The following is a 14199-nucleotide window of genomic DNA, read 5'->3' as shown; positions in this document are numbered from 1 at the left end:
GGGTTGAAAGTTCTTTTCTTTAAGAATGTTGAATATTGGCCCCCACTCTCTTCTGGCTTGTAGTGTTTCTGCCGAGAGATCTGCTGTGAGTCTGATGGGCTTCCCTTTGTGGGTGACCCGACCTTTCTCTCTGGCTGCCCTTAGTATTCTCTCCTTTATTTCAACCCTATTGAATCTGACGATTATGTGCCTTGGGGTTGCTCTTCTTGCGGAATATCTTTGTGGTGTTCTCTGAATTTCCTGCAATTGAGTGTTGGCCTGTCTTGCTATGTGGGGGACATTTTCCTGGATGATGTCCTGAAGAGTATTTTCCAGCTTGGATTCATTCTCTTCGTCCCCTTCTGGTACACCTATCAAACGTAGGTTAGGTCTTTTCACATAGTCCCACATTTCTTGGAGACTTTGTTCATTCCTTTTTGCGTTTTTTTCTCTAGTCTTGGTTTCTCGTTTTATTTCATTGAGTTGGTCTTCGACTTCAGATATTCTTTCTTCTGCTTGGTCAATTCGGCTATTGAAACTTGTGCATGCTTCGCGAAGTTCTCGTATTGTGTTTCTCAGCTCCTTTAATTCATTCATATTCCTCTCTAAGGTATCCATTCTTGTTATCATTTCCTCAAATCTTTTTTCAAATTTTTTCTCAACGTTCTTAGTTTCTTTGCATTGATTTAATACATGATCTTTTAGCTCACAAAAGTTTCTCATTATCCATCTTCTGAAGTCTAATTCCGTCATTTCGTCACAGTCATTCTCCATCCAGCTTTGTTCCCTTGCTGGTGAGGAGTTTTCGTCCTTTCTAGGAGGCGAGGTGTTCTGGTTTCGGGTGTTTTCCTCCTTTTTGCGCTGGTTTCTTCCCATCTTTGTGGATTTGTCCTCTGGTCTTCTGCGTAGTTGCTGACTTTTCGATTGGGTCTCTGAGTGGACACCCTGAATGTTGATGATGAAGTATTTCTGTTGCTTGGTTTTCCTTCTACCGGTCTAGCCCCTTCGCTGTACGAGTGCTGAGGTCTGCTCCAGACCCTGCTTGTCTGGGGTGCACCTCTAGCAGCTGTGGCACAGCAAGGGTGCTACCAGTTTCTTTTTCTGCTATCTTTGTCCCAGGATGGTGCCTGCCTAATGTCAGTCTTTTGGATATAGAGGGGTCAGGGAGCTGCTTGAGGAGACAGTTTGTACTTTATAGGGTTTTAATTGCTGAGCTGTGAGCTTGTTGTTCATTCAGGGCTGTTAGGCTGCTATGTTTGATACTGCTGCAACAGAGCTCATTATAAAAACCCTTTTTTTTCTCAAATGCTCTGTGTTGAGGGGTTTGGGCTTTATTTTTGGATGTCCGTTGAGGTCCTGCCCAGCTAGGATGTAGACTAGCCACTGTTTACCTGCCGAGGCTCCGCCCTGCTGTTGTGAGGCTCGCCCTGGCTCCACTGAATCAATCAAATTCAACTGTTTTGTTGATTTTTAATTAATATTTTCTAGTAAACAGGATGATCAGATAGAGAGAAAGAAAATAGATGAGCAGATTTTTATGCTTTATCTATTATTTATTTTATTAAGGATGATTATTTATATCTTAAAATCATGTTTCTTTTTCTTACTCTATTTTATTTTTAATTTATTTCTTTAACTTTAGGTGCATACTATATCTGGCATTTCTCCCCATGTTATGCCTCCCCATGCTCCCTTCCCTCCCCACGCCCTGCTGTCTCTCCCCTACCCCCCCAAATGCCCCCAGTATGTGATGCTCCTCTCTCTGAGTCCATGTGTTCTCATTGTTCAATACTCACCTATGAGTGAGAACACGTGGTGTTTGGCTTTCTGTTCTTGTGTCAGTTTGCTGAGAATGATGGTTTCCAGATTCATCCAAGTCCCTACAAAGGACACAAACTCATCGTTTTTATGGCTGCATAGGATTCTATGGTGTATAAGTACCACATTTTCTTTGTCCAGTCTTTCACTGATGGGCATTTGGGTTGGTTCCAGGTCTTTGCTATTGTACACAGGGCTGCAGTGAACATACGTGTGCATGTGTCTTTATAGTAGAACGATTTATAGTTCTTTGGGTATATGCCCAGTAATGGGATTGCTGGGTCAAATGGAATTTCTATTTCTAGATCCTTGAGAAATCGCCACACTGTCTTCCACAGTGGTTGAACTAATTTACACTCCCATCGGTTGTGTAAGAGTGTTCTGGAGACAACAGCATTGTTGTCTCCAGATTTTGTAATGATCGCCATTCTAACCAGCGTGAGATGATATCTCAATGTGGTTTTGATTTGCATTTCTCTAATGACCAGTGATGATAAGCATTTTTTCATGTTTGCTGGCCTTATGTATGTCTTCTTTTGCAAAGTGTCTGTTCATATCCTTCACCCACTTTTGAATGGGCTTGTTTTTTTCTTGTATATCTGTTTTAGTTCTTGGTAGATTCTGGTTATTAGCCCTTTGTCAGATGGGTAGATTGCAAAAATTTTTTCCTATTCTGTTAGTTGCCAATTTGCTCTAATGATGGTTTCTTTTGCTGTGCAGAAGCTCTGAATTTTAATTAGATCCCATCTGTCTATCTTGGCTTTTATTGCCATTGCTTTTGGTGTTTTAGTCATAAAGTCCTTGCCTATGCTTATGTCCTGGATGGTTTCGCCTATGTTGTTTTCTAGTGTTTTTATGGTGTTAGGTTTTATGTTTAAATGTTTAATCCATCTGGAGTTAATTTTAGTGTAAGATGACAGGTAGGGGTCCAGTTTCTGCTTTCTGTACATTGCTAGCCAGTTTTTCCAAAACCATTTATTAAACATGGAGCCTTTTCCCCATTGCTTGTTTCTGCTGGGTTTGTCAAAGATCAGGTGGTTGTAGATGTGTGGTGCTTCTTCTGGGCCCTCTGTTCTGTTCCACTGGTCTATGTCTCTGTTTTGGTACCAGTACCATGCTGTTTTGATTACTGTAGCCTTGTAGTATAGTTTGAAGACTGGCAGTGTGATGCCTCTGGCTTTGTTCTTTTGCTTAGAATTGTCTTGGTTATGCGGGCTCTCTTGTGATTCCATATGAAATTTAAAGTGTTTTTTTTTTCCAGTTCTGTGAAGAAGGTCATTGGTAGCTTGATGGAGATAGCTTTGAATCTATAGATTACTTTGGGCAGGATGACCATTTTCATGATATTAAGTCTTCCTACTCATGAGCATGGAATGTTTTTCCATCTGTTTGTGTCCTCTCTTATTTCATTGAGCAGTTGTTTGTAGTTTTCCTTGAAGATGTCCTTTACATCCTTTGTTAGTTGTATCCCTAGGTATTTTACTCTCTTTGTAGAAAATGTGAATGGTAGTTCACTCTTGATTTGGCTCTCTGTTTGTCTATTATTGGTATACAGGAACGCTTGTGATTTCTGCACATTGATTTTGTATCCTGAGACTTTGCTGAAGTTGCTTATCAGTTTGAGAAGATTTTGGGCTGAAACAATGGGGTCTTCTAAATATACAAACATGTCATTTGCAAATAGACCATTTGACTTCCTCCTTTCCTAATTGCATACCCTTTACTTCTTTTTCTTGTCTGATTGCTCTGGCTAGAACTTCCAATACTATATTGAATAGGAGTGGTGAGAGGGGGCATCTTTGTCTAGTGCCTGATTTCAAAGGGAATTCTTCCAGCTTTTGCCCATTCAGTATGATATATAGCTTTCATCATTATATGATATGTTCCATCAATACCTAGTTTATTGAGAGTTTTTAGCATGAAGGGCTGTTGAATTTTGTTAAAGACCTTCTCTGCATCTATTGAGATAATCATGTGTTTTTGTGTTTCGTTCAGTTTATGTGGTGGATTACATTTATGGATTTGTGTATGTTGAACCATCCTTGCATCCCAGGAATGAAGCCTACTTGATTGTGATGGATAAGCTTCTTGATGTGTTTGCCAGCATTTTATTGAAGATTTTTGCATTGATATTCATCATGGATATTGGCCTGAAGTTTTCTTTTTTAGTTGAGTCTCTGCCTGGTTTTGGTATCAGGATGATGTTGGTCTCATAAAATGAGTTAGGGAGAATTCCCTCATTTTGTATTGTTTGATACAGTTTCAGAAAGAATAGAACCAGCTCCTCTTTGTACATCTGATAGAATTCGGCTGTGAACGCATCTGGACCTGGACATTTTTTGGTTGGTAGGCTGTTGAATGCTGCCTCTACTTCAACCCTTGTTATTGGTCTATTCAGGGTTTCAACTTCCTCCTAGTTTAGTCTTGGTAGAGTACAATTGTCTAGGAATTTATCCATTTCTTCCTGGTTTACTGGTTTATGTGAGTAATCTCTGATGGTAGCTTGTATTTCTGTGGGATCAGTAGTGATATCCCCTTTGTTGTTTTTTATTGCATCTATTTGATTCTTCTCCCTTTGCTTTTTTATTAATCTGGCTAGTTGCCTGTCAATTTTGTTGATCTTTTTGAAAAACCAGCTCCTGGATTTATTGATTTTTTGAGGTTTTTTTGTGTCTCTATCTCCTTCAGTTCTGCTCTGATCTTAGTTATTTCTTGTCTTCTGCTAGCTTTTGAGTTTTTTTGATCTTCCTCCTCTAGCTCTTTCACTTTTGATGACAGGGTGTCAATTTTAGATCTTTCCTTATTTCTCATGTGGGCATTTGTTGCTATAAATTTCCCTCTTGACACTGCTTTAAAGGTGTCCCAGAGATTCTGGTAAGTTTTGTCTTCATTTTGATTGGTTTAGAAGAACGTCTTTATTTCTGCCTTCATATCATTGTTTATCCACTTGACACTCAGAAGCAAGTTGTCCAGTTTCCAAGTGGTTGTGCAGGTTCAAGTGTGTTTCTTAATCCTGAGTTCTGATCTGATTGTTCTGTGGTCTGATAGACTGTTATGATTTCCGTTCTTTTGCATTTGTTGCATTGGAGTGACTTGCTTCCAATGATGTGGTCAATTTTAGAGTAAGTGCAGCGTTGCTGAGAAAAATGTATATTCTGTGGATTTGGGTGGGAGTCTTCTGTATATGTCTATTAGATCCACTTGGTCCTGCTCTGCATTCAAGTCCTGGATATCCTTGTTACTTTTCTGTCTCATTGATCTGCCAAATATTGACAGTGGACTGTTGAAGTCTCCCACTATTATTGTGTGGGAGTCTAAATCTCATTTTAGATTGTTAAGAACTTGCTTTATGTATCTGGGTGCTCCTGTGTTGGGTGCATATATATTTAGGATAGTTAGCTCTTCTTGTTGGATTGATCCTTTTACCATTATGTAGTATCTTTCTTTGTCTCTTCTGATCTTTGTTGGTTTGAAGTCCATTTTATCAGAGACTAGGATTGCAACCCCTGCTTGTTTTTTGTTCTCCATTTGCTTGGTAAATCTTCTTCCATCCCTTTATATTGAGTCTATGTGTGTCTTTGTATGTGAGATGGGTTCCTTGAATACATCACACCGATGGGTTCTGACTTTTTATCCAGTTTGCCAGTCTGTGTCTTTTGATTTGGACATTTAGGCCATTTACATTCAATGTTACTATTGTTATGTGTGAATTTGATTCTGCCATTTTGTTACTGGCTGGTTTTCTTTCCCATTAGTTGCCTCATTTTCTTCATTGCATTTTTGGTCTTTGTCCACTGGTTTGCTTTTGCAGTGACTGGCACTTGTTCCTGTCTGTGCTTATTGTTTCTTTCAGGAGCTCTTGTAGGGCAGGTGTGGTGGTGACAAAATCTCTCAGTAATTGCTTGTCCATAAAGGATTTAATTTCTCCTTCACTCATGAAGCTTAGCTTGGCTGAATATGAGATTCTGGGTTGAAATTTCTTTTCTTAAAGGATGTTGAATATTGGCTCCCACTCTCTTCTGGCTTATAGGGTTTCTGCCAAGAGATCCACTGTGAGTCTGACTGACTTCCCTCTGTGGGTGACCTGACCTTTCTCTATGGCTGCCCTTAGCATTTTTTTCTTAATTTGAACCCTGGTGAATCTGACAATTATGTGCCTTGGGGGTTGCTCTCTATCTTTGTGGAGTTCTCTGTATTTCTTAAATTTGAAATTTGGACTGTCTTGCTAGGCTTGGGACGTTCTCCTGGATAATATCCTGGAGCATGTTTTCCGGCTTGGATTCATTCTCCCCATCATATTCAGGTACACTGATCAAGCCTAAGTTAGGTCTTTTCACATAATCCCTTATTTCTTGGAGGCTTTGTTCATTTCTTTTCACTCTTTTCTCTCTTGTCTTGCCTTCTTTTTTTATTTCATTGAGTTGATCTTCAATCTCTGATATCGTTTCTTCTGCTTGATTGATTCGGCTGTTAAAACTTGTGTTTGCTTCATGTAGTTCTCGTGCTGTGTTTTCAACTCCATCAAGTCATTTATTTTCTTCTCTAAGCTGGTTATTCTAGTTAGCATTTCATCTAACCTTTTTTTAAGGTTTTTGGGTTTTTTTGTATTGAGTTAGAATGTGTTCCTTTAGCTCAGAAAACTTTATTATCCACCTTCTGAAGCCTGTTTCTGTCAATTTGTCACACTCCTTCTCAGTCATGATGTCATCCTGTGTTGTTGAGGAGTTGTGATCCTTTGAAGGAGAAGAGGTGTTCTGGTCTTCGATTGTTTCATCTTTTTTGCTCTGTTTTTTTCCCATCTTTGTGGGTTTATCTGGCTGTGTTTTCAGGGAGCTGCTTGATGAGTTCACTTCTCTGCCTGTGGAAACACTACTGGGTTTCTAGGGACTCCTTTAGGTCACTAGGGAAGCTTCCTGTGTCTTTTTTATTTATGCTGGGAGATTAAGCCCACCTATTCTGCTGACCTGTAGGTGCTGCTGGGTTATCAAGAATGCAGTCTCATTGCTACATAGGCTTCCTATGTTTTTTGTTAAAACATGTAGCCCAGTCCCAGCCCTTTAATGGTGGGTTATGCCCTTCTTCCACTGGGCTGAATTATTCAGGGTTCAGCTCAGGCTGTGGCACTGGCTGCACAACCCACTAGAGTTAGAGTTTCAGCCCTCTGGAGTTTGTGGGGGAGGTTAGGGACCCTCCCAGAAGCACCCGGCCATCTCCCCCTTTCAGCTTCCTCTCTCTCTGGTCATGGGGTAGGGGTCTCCAAGCTGCTCCCACTTACAGCTCCCTCTCTCTCCAGTGGGAGGAGCAGGCAATAGCTCACTCCACAAGTTGTGCCAGCCATATGCATCTGTTTAGGTCAGTGTGCCAATCTGGGACACCATCCTGGATTATTATTCAACTCTATGCTTGTAATTCCCCTTGCTTGACTGGCAAAGATCTCCCATTCTGTGTATTGCTGAGGCTTTTGGGGAAGCACTGTACTGGACCAGAGTGCCAGAGGGGGAGCCTCCGATTCGCTGGTCAGATGCACTTTCTGGGTGAAGCAGCACCCCTCCCCTCCTCAGTCTGCCCTGTTGCTCACAGGGCTTTGCTCACTGTCAGACTAGACCTGTTGAAATGCACCTGGTACCTCAGTTGGAGCCAGGGTATCTCTGGATTTCTGTGTCTCTTTTGCTGGGTGTTGTGCGCTGGAGTTGTATCTATTCAACCATCTTGGATTGCTTGAATATATATTTCTAAACTACATTTAAATTTAACAAATGAACATAAATAAGAAATTCGTTAAATAAATAGATGAAAAAACAATTTGCCTCCTTCTCTACTTTTAAAACTGACAAACACCCAGGATTTAAGTGCTTATTTATCTATTGTTACTGGAGTGAGAGTAGTACTCAATAAGAAAGCTTTTCATATTTCTATTTATGCTGTATACGAATACATGGGAATTTGCCAAACTCTATTATACCCCAGATTGACTGGTAAGAATGAAAATGAGTTACAAACTACTAATGTGGTCACCTTGTTTTCAGGATTAGAATTTATTGTGATTTAACAGAATCAAAAAATAAGAGCTTATACATTTCCTGTACACTTATGTGTGGAGCATTCTTCTGGCACCTATATTTGCATTAATTACTTCCATTTTACCAAAATGCTAAAATTTTGGCAGTATTATCCTCAGTGTACAGCTGAGGAGTCAAGCACAGAGAGGTCAAGAAACTGTAGTCAGGTCATTCACCCCATAAGTGGCTGAACTAAGATTCAACCAGGAACCACCTGATGCTGAGTTTCAATCTTAACCATTATGCCAAACAAGCTCTAACCCAATTCTCGTGTTCATTCCTGACCTCACATTTTAGATTTGAATTTTCTAATTTAGTAAAATAAAGAGAAATTAAAATACTACTTTTTTTCAACCCTTAGCTACTATGTAGAATTTGATTTTTAAAGTAATTATTATAAAGTCCAAAACAAATAATTTGGTAAATGGATTCTAACAATAGTATCCCTCTTATGACTTAAAAAAGGCAATAATTTTGCTTTTAAAATATACTGAATTTTTATATTAGAAGCTAAAATGAGCCTATTATTATCTAGAAAATTTGTGGTCTGCATGCCCATCATCATCCATTGAGTTATCTAAAGTTTCTGAAAGTTGCAGAAACACTAATATAAAAATACTTTTTCTAATTGAATAATTAAATGATATTAAGTTTCCTCCGTGACTAAAATGAAATAGATTGAAATTACTGGTCAGTCACTTACAAGGTGGTTTTAAATGCTATTTACTGAACACATGCATTTAAAAAAAAATCATTTTAATAACTTGTTTTTATTGCTTTTTCATATCCATTTAAAAAATTTTTGTTGCCAGGAATCTGTAATTTTATTCAGACATAATTATAGTCCTAATCTTAAAAAAAATCTATATACTTAGGAGTATGCAAAGCCTATTCTCTATATTTAGAAAATAAACTACTTCTTTTCAGTAAATCCAATGTGGCAATTGTGACTCAAAATCATAAGCTATTAAAATGTTAACAGTATCTTTTAGATGAAAGTTTATGTATCTGCATGTTCAAGTTGTTTAACTTAATAATTCAGAAATTAATTTTTATAAACTATAAAACAAACTAAAAATATAAAGTATTATTTTCAGTTTTTAAATATTATTGTTCTTTCTTTTTGAGATGAAGTCTTGCTCTGTCACCAAGTCTGGATTGCAGTGATGCAATTTCAGCTCACTGAAACCTCCACCTCCTGAGTTCAAGCAATTCTCCTGTCTCAGCCTCCTCAGTAGCTGAGATGACAGATGTGCACCACCAGATTTGGCTAATTTATTTTAATTTTTAGTAGAAATGTGATTTCACCATGTTGGTTAGGTTGGTCTCGAGCACCTGACCTCATCATCCTCCCACTTTGACCTCCCAAAGTGCTGGGATTACAGCCACGAGCTACATGCCCAGCTAATATCATTATTTCTAGTTGACATACCACTAGCTTTTTGATGCTGTCTCTGTAGAAACTAAAAATGCCATGGTCAACTCTGCTTTATTTTCTGCCTTCCTATTTTACATGAACACAGCAGCATAAGAAAGACCACTAATGCTCCATTTTTGTTGTTGTTGAGATGGAGTCATGCTTGTTGCCCAGGCTGGAGTGCAATGCTGCCATCTTGGCTCACTGCATCCTTCTCCTGGGCTCAAGTGATCTTCTGCCTCAGACTCGAGTAGGTGGGATTACACTTGTGCACAAGCTTGCTGAGCTAACTTTGTATTTTTAGTAGAGATGGGGTTTCACCATGTTGGCCAGGCTGGTCTCAAACTTTTGACCCCTGGTGATTCACCTACCGTGACCTCCCAAAGTGCTGGGGTTACATGCATGAGCCATCACAACTGGCCATAAAGGCTACATTTTGATTCAAACACACCAATACCCTTTTAGGGAGAATATATGTGTGAGCATATTAACTTGAAATTAATGCCATCTTCTGTTGAAGTAGAGACTTTTATATGGCAAATAATAAAGCAAAAAAATCTGACACTGCAATTGAATCAGAAAACCATTCTACAAATACTTTCTAACCCATTGTTCCTTTTTTCACCAGAACGATAGTGATGGAGTGAGCATTTGCAAAACGTACCTCAAAATAATAAAAGCTATCTATTACAAATTCTCAGCCAACATTACACTGAACAGGCAAGTGTGGATGCACTCTTCACATGAACAGAAAGAAGACCAGACTATTTACTGTAAACACTCCTATTCAACATAGTTCTTGAAGTCCCAGTCAGAGCAACTTAACAAAGTGAAGAAATAAAAGGCATTTATATAAGAAAAGAGAAAGTCAAATTATCTTCACTGATGACATAATTTTCTACCTAGATTTCACCAAAAGATTCCTAAGCCTAAAAATGACTTCAGCAAAGTATCAGAATACAAAATCAATATACAAAAACGAATAGCATTTCTGCACACTAATGACATTGAAGCTGAGAACAAAATTAAAAACAGTTCTATTTACAATAGACACTATCAAAAATAATACCCAGAAATACATTACATCAAAGAAGTACAATAGCTCTGCAAGGAGAACTAAAACATACTGCTGAAAGAAATCAGAGGTGACACAAGTATTAATGGAAAAGCATTCCATGCTCATGACATTGAATAATCAATACAATTCAAATGTGCAGGCTGACTAAAGTAACCTCCAGATTAAGTGCTATTTCTATCAAACTATCAGTTCCATTTTTTATAGAATTAAACAAAACTATTCTAAAATTTATATGAAAGAATGAAACAGTCCAAAGAGCCAAGGCAACTTTAAACTAGAAGAACCTGGAGACCTCAAATTACCTGAGTTCAAACTGTACTACAAGCTACAGTTACCACTATAACATGATTTTGTTACAATAATATATATATATTCATATATATATATATTCCCCCAGAACAGTTGAGAGAGCCCTGAAATAAAGCTACACTTCTACAACCAACTTACTTTTTACAAAGTCAACAGAAATAAATGAATGGAAATTAACCCAGGTGAATAAACAGCCATGCTGCTCACACAAAGTCTGTTGGGAAGTTCTCTTTACTCAAAGCACATGTTTTTCAACAAAAAGCAACATCCTAAAGTCAGTAGGATTTCTATACACACACTAGCAACTATCTGAAAATGAAATTTAAAGACAATTTTATCTGCAATAACAGTAGTAACTATATTTTGAAATAAATTCAACCAAAAAGTTGAAACACTTTACATCATACTGAAAAGAATATCAATTAAAAAATTAAATAATACACAAATGGAGAACTATTACACATTAATTAATTGGCATTAATATTGTTAAATATTTCTATTACATATAATGATCTACAGATATAATGCAACCTCTATCAAAATACTATTAACATACTTAAAAGGTGACAATTCTTTAGGGAAAAGACAGTATCTTCAATAAATGGGGTTGAGAAAACTTTACATCCACATGCAAAGCAATAAAATAAGATTCTCATCTTAGAATTTAAAATAAATTAGTTACTTAAATGGAAGGCTGGAAACTCTGAAACTACTACAAAAAATATAGACCAAAAGCCTTATAACATTGGTCTGGAAAGTGAATTTTTAAATTCAACCTCAAAAATCCCAGGAACAAAAGAAAAAATGGATGAGTCAGATAATTTCAAAGTAAAAACCTGCTGCACAGAATCTGATACAATCAACATTATGAGACAACTGAACAATGGGAGAAAATATTTGCAAATTATGTGTGTGACAAGAGGATAATATAAACAATATGCAAGAAACTCAAATTACTACAAAACAAAAAACAAATAACTATGAGAAGCAGGCTTTTTTTTTTTTTTTTTTTCGGATAGAGTCTCACTCTGTTGACCAGGCTGCAGTACAGCAGCACAATCTCAGCTCACTGCAACCTACACCTCCTCAAGTCATCCTCCTGCTTCAGCCCCTGCTAGTAGGTAGGATTATAGGCATGCATCACCATGCCTGACTAACTCTTGTATTTTTAGTAGAGATGGGGTTTTGCTGTGTTGGCCAGGCTAGTCTCAAACTCCTGACCTCAAGTGATCCATCCACCTTTGCCTCCCAAAGTGCTGGGATTACAGGCATGAGCCACCACGCCAAGCCCAGGCTTAAATATTTTTCAAGAAAAGACATGGCCAAGAGATAAACTAAAAAATGCTCAATGTCAATTATTGTCAGAGAAAGACAAACAAAAAATACCTATGAGATATTTACAAAATTTACCTATGAGAAAAACAAAAATACTACAACAAAAAGAAATACCTATGAGATATTTAGGTAAAACAGAAAGAAAACATTGGTAAAGATGTAAAGGAAATGCTTACACACTGTTGGTTTGGATGTAAATGAGGACAATCATAAAAAAAACAAAATAAAAATTTCGGAGAAAAATTAAAATTGAACTACCATATACTCCAGCAATTGCATTTTCAGATATATATTCAAAATGAGAATGAAGAAATACTTGCACTTCTCTGTTGTTTGCAGCACTCTGTAATAACCCAATATGGCATCAAGAGTTCAACATCTAATACATAAATGAATACTATATGCTATATATACAAAATGGAATATTTTTTATTTTTTAAAATAAGTCTATTATTTTCAGTCACATGGATTAACCGGGAAGACATTATATTTATTGAAATAAGCCAGTCACAGAAACACCAGTATCTCATGATTCCACTTACAAATGTATTCTTAAAAAACTTAATCTCACTGAAGTACAGAGTAACATGGTGACCACCAGGTGCCAAGAAGAAAGGGGAGGTTGGAAAAATGTCTGTTAAAGAATACATAATTTTAGTTGTATAGAAAAAAATAATTTCAAGAGATTTATGGTACAGCTTGATGACTATAGTTCATAAAAATGTATATGTATTTTTGAAAAATGCTAAGACAATGCCATGTGGTCTCACCACAAAAAGCGAACTCTGTTAGTTAACTCATTTATTACACAGGGCTAAGTATTCGACAATGTATATATACTTCAAAATATCATACTTTAAAAAAATACCCATTTCATGTCAAGTTAAAAAACGTGTTTTTAGAACTTTATAGAATGTTAACAATATTTCAAATGTGATCTGTATTTGTCATAAACTTGACTGAATAGTATTAACAATATATAGCTTTGTGCTATTCTGTCATTTGTGAATTATAACCATTGAAACTTCAATACTTAACATCATGCCTTGGACCCTGCACAGTGCCTGGAAGAAGCCGATTTACTTTAGGACTTTAACGTTAAGTTTGGGGCACCTGAAGTTTCTGGTGCTAATGCTAATGATATAAAAGACAGTAAAAAGGCAGATCCCATGACTGCTGGTGGTCCCATGTCTGGCCACTCTGTGAACATACCAAACAAATTTGCATGCAGAATAACAGAAAATATTTTAATTCAAAAACTAGCATAATCGCCACATATTTTCCAGAGAAAACAACCAAGGAGTTGGCTACAGATAGGTGACTAAGTATAAAAACTGTATGCTAAACTTCACCCCCCCAAAAAAGATATAAAATAACAGTGAGAAATTTCTTCAAATTATAATATCAATATAAAAATTCAAATTTAAAATCTACAGGTTATTTTATTATTTGGCAATCTGTAACATTCACGCTTAAATATAGAGATTTTGCATAAAAACATAAGTTGTGCCATAAGTATATCATAAAACTTAAAAATTTTTTTACCATTAACTGTTAGAAATTTAATTACAAGGATATATATTATATTTGACACACTTTCTGTAAGAATCTTTTAAAATTTTCCTTTACAAAAAAATGCTATATACTTTAGTTCTCTCCCCCTGTGGATAGTGTATACCCTTCATCTTTATCTGATGTCAAAGTTATATTGACAAGCAAACTCTCTAGTTAAAACCAACTTTTCCCGCATTAAAAGTTTCAGGCCAGGCACAATGTATCATTTCTGTAATCTCACCACTTTAAGAGACCAAGGTGGGTGAATCACCTGATTTCGGGAGTTTGAGACCAGCCTGACCAACATGGAAAAACCCCACCTCTGCTAAAAATGCAAAATTAGCTGGGTGTTTTGGCGCATGCATACAATCCCAGCTACTTGGGAGGCCACGGTAGAAGAAAAACCCAGGAGGCCGAAGTTGTGATGAGCAGAGATCATGCCCTTGCACTCCAGCATGGACAACAAGAGCAATACTCCATCTCGAGGTAAAAAAAAAAAACTAAAACAGAAACAATTTTCTCATCAAAATCTACAAAGTACTATGTGAAATGACATGACATAAAAATGAAAGTGAGGAAACTGTAGCCATAACACAGAAAAAGAAGGTCTGTGATTCATATTTAGTTAAAATACACATAAGAAGACAAAC

This window comes from Callithrix jacchus, chromosome 12 (assembly GCF_049354715.1).
Source record: "Callithrix jacchus isolate 240 chromosome 12, calJac240_pri, whole genome shotgun sequence".
Taxonomy (NCBI): Eukaryota; Metazoa; Chordata; class Mammalia; order Primates; family Cebidae; genus Callithrix; species Callithrix jacchus.
This window is presented reverse-complemented; position numbering follows the sequence as displayed.